At 35.5% G+C, this 3697-nt stretch overlaps 1 pseudogene; it reads left to right on the top strand.

Moving 5' to 3' along the window:
• Positions 1-2005: 2005 nt before the first annotated feature.
• Positions 2006-3450, top strand: LOC120584258 (60S ribosomal protein L32-like; annotated as a pseudogene).
• Positions 3451-3697: the final 247 nt, after the last annotated feature.

Below are 3697 nucleotides of genomic sequence, written 5' to 3'. Positions count from 1 at the left end.
TAGGAAGCTCTGAAAGTTTCAAAAAAGATTAATCCAAAGAGGATCACACCAAGACACATCACAATTAAAACGCCAAAGGTTAAATACAAAGAGAAAATCTTAAAAGCAGCAAGAGAAAAGCAGTTAGTTACCTACAAGGGAGCACCCATAAGACTGGCAGCTGATTTCTCAAAAGAAACTACGCAGCACAGAAGGGTTTGGCACAAAATATACAAAATGATGAAACGCAGGATCTACAACCAGGAATACTTTACCCAGCAAAGCTATCATTTAGAGTTGAAGGACAGATAAAGCACTTATCAGACAAAAATAAGTGAAAAGAATTCATCAACACCAAGCCAGTATTACAGGAAATGTTGGAGGGACTTCTTTAAGAAGAAAAATTATGTATCAAAAACAGGAATAAAAAATGCTAATAACTACATTCCTATCAACAAGTACCTCAAATGGAAAAGAATTAAGTGCTCCAACCAAAAGATAGAGTGTCTGAATGGATCAGAAAACAAGACCTCTCATATGCTGCCTACAAGAGACTCACTTCAGATTAAAAGACACACAGAGACTAAAAGGAAGGGGATAGAAAAAGATATTGCCTTGATGGACCTAGAGGGTATTTCGCTGAATGAAATGGTTGGATAGAGAAAGACAAATACCACATGATTTCATGAACATGTGAAATCTAAAGAACAAAATAAACAACAACAACAACAACTCAGAGATACGGAGAATATTTTGAGGGATACTAGATGGGAGGCGGGTTGAGGGGGACAGCAAAAAAAAGACAAAGGGATTAAGAGGTACAAATGGATAGGTGCAGAATAGACATGGACATGTAGAGTGTAGCATAGGGAAGATGGTAATTAGTGTCGTAATAAATATGCCAGGGGAAAGATGGGTACTAGATTTAATGAGGTGTATGCTTCATGAGTTATGTGAATCTCTGATCACTGTGCTGTACAACTGAAACTGGTATATTATTGTATGCCAAATATAATTGAAAAAAAAACTCATTGTATTGTACAATGTAAATATGAGCAACTAATTGTCTATTATTTTTCAATAAAGCAGGGAGAAAAAAAGAACCAATCAGAGCTGAAGAATACAGTCACTTAAAATTTAGAAGTACACTATAAGGAATCAACATCAAATTAGTCAATACAGAGAAGCAGATTAGTGACCTTGAAGACAGAATAATGGAAATCACCCAATCAGAATAGCAAAAAGAAAAAAGAATTTTAAAAATCGAAGACAGTATAAGGGACTCCTAGGACAACACCAAGTGTACTAACATTTGCAGTATAGGGATCCCAGAAGGTGGAGAGAGAGAGATAAAAGGGCAGAAAGTGTATTCAAAGAAATATGGCTGAAAACTTTTCTAATCTGAAGCAGGAAACAGACATTCAGGTCCAGAAAGCACAGAGAGTTCCAAATAAAATGAACCCAAAGAGACCCATGCCAAGACATATTGTAATTAAAATGGAAAAATTAAGGATAAAAAGACAATTTTTAAGCAACCAAGAAGAAAACAAAAAGTCACCTACAAGGAAAACATCATAAGCTATCATCTTATTTCTCAGAAGAAATTTTGCAGGCCAGAAGGTTATGGCACAATCAATCGAAAGTGATGAAAGGGAAAAAATCTATAACCAAGAATACACTATCCAGCAAGGTTATTATTCAGAATTAAATGAAAGATGAAGAACTTCCCAGACAAGCAAAAACTGAGTTTAGTCACCACTAAACCAACATTACAAGAAATGTTTAAGGATCTTCTTTGTGCAGAAAAGATCATATCAGATATAAGAAAATACATGAAAAAATCACAGGGGAAGGCAAATATAGAATTAACACAGTAAATCAGCTGCATAAAAAGCTGCATAGTATGAAGGTTAAAAAAACAAAAGTAGCAAAATTAACTATAATTGCAATAAATACTGAGGGGATACACAAAACAAAAAATATTAAATATGACATGAAAAACATAAAGCAGTTTGGCACTGCCTACAGAGGTGACAGCCATCTCCTACTTGGCATCATGGCTGCCCTCAGACCATGAAGGGCTTCTCCTGGAGCCCGAGATTGTCAAAAAAAAGAGGACCAAGAAGTTTGTCTACCACCAGTCAAACCAATATGTCAATATTAAGTGTAACTGGCAGAAACCCAGAGGCATTGACAATAGGATGTGCAGAAGATTTGAGGGCCAGATTTTGATGTCCAACATTAGTTATGGGAGCAACCAGGCAAAAAGCATATACTGCCCAGTGGCTTTTGGAAGTTCCTGGTTTACAACATCAAGGAGCTTGAAATGCTGCTGATGTGCAAAAAATCTTACTGTGCTGAGATTGTTCACAACATCTTCTCACAGAACCACAAAGCCGTTGTGGAAAGAGCAGCCCAGTTGGCCATCAGAGTCACAAATCCCAATAGCAGGCTGCTCATTGAAGAAAATGAGTGGACAGCTGGTGTGAACATTGTATTTGTGTCAATAAAACCATTAAATCATAAAATTCTGCCCCCCCAAAAAAATAAAACAGGAAGGGGGAGTAAAAATGTAGTGCTTTTAGAATGTTTGAAACTTAAATGCCCATTGACTTAAAATATAATTTTATAAATATACATGGATCTATATGAATCTCATGGTAACCAAAAACCAAAAACCTACAAAAATAGACATAAAAGAATAAATAAAGAGAAAGAAATAAACAAAACTCAAAGTGGGTAAAAGAAAGAAAAACATTAAAGAACACCAACTAATGAAAAGGAAAGAGATCAAGAAAAGAAAAAAGAGAGAACTACAAAACACAACCAAAAACAATTAACAAAATGGCAATTAGTATATATCCATTACTATACTTTAAATGTAAATGGAGTAAATGGCCCTATCAACAGACATAGAGTGACTACATGAATTAAAAAAAAAGATCCATCTAAATGTTGCCTACATACTGCCTACAAGACTCACTTCAGATCAAAAGTCACTGAGAAACTAAATATAAAGGGATGGAAAAAGATATCCCACGCAAGTAAAAACAAAAAGAAAGCTGGAGTAGCAATACTTATATCAGACAAAGTAGACTTCAAAACAAACACTGTAAAAAGAGACAAAAGAGGGCATTATATAATCATAAAGGGGTCAATAACGGACATGAAAGAAAAACAGTGACAGCAATACAATAGTAGTAGGGGGCGTTAGTAGCCTACTTATATCAACAGCAAAATCTTGAAAGGCATGTTATTGTCCAAATAGTGTTTCTCCATTTCACTGGTATAGCAATTCAGGAGGGCATCTTGGATCATTCATGACTTTTTATTGCTCCTATAGCCTACTGGCAGTTTGTGATAACTGATAAGTTTGAAGTTCCGGGGGTCCTCACTGTGCCAGATCATAATGGATTTCAGTCTGTAGCCTGCAACATTGCCCCTACACAAGACTATTTATCCTGTCCTTAACCTATTTCCCATTTGCCCTGAAATAACTCACGGACTACAGTTCTAACCTTACACCAAAGTCTGCCACAGAATATCTCGTTTTAATTATTATTTTCTCACCACTCTAGTATATCGATAGTCTTTGGAAATAAATAACATCATTCTATCTATAGCATTCTGTTTTGGGTAGTAGTATTTCCATTTACAAGGTTTAGTAATTCTCAATTGCTGAAATGTCAAATCCTAGAAAACATAACAACCCTACGTG

The sequence above is a fragment of the Pteropus medius genome, unplaced genomic scaffold, assembly GCF_902729225.1.
Source record: "Pteropus medius unplaced genomic scaffold, Ma_sr-lr_union100, whole genome shotgun sequence".
NCBI classification, from domain to species: Eukaryota; Metazoa; Chordata; class Mammalia; order Chiroptera; family Pteropodidae; genus Pteropus; species Pteropus medius.
The sequence above is the reverse complement of the archived record's forward strand: the minus strand, read 5'-3'. Positions and strand labels throughout refer to the sequence as shown.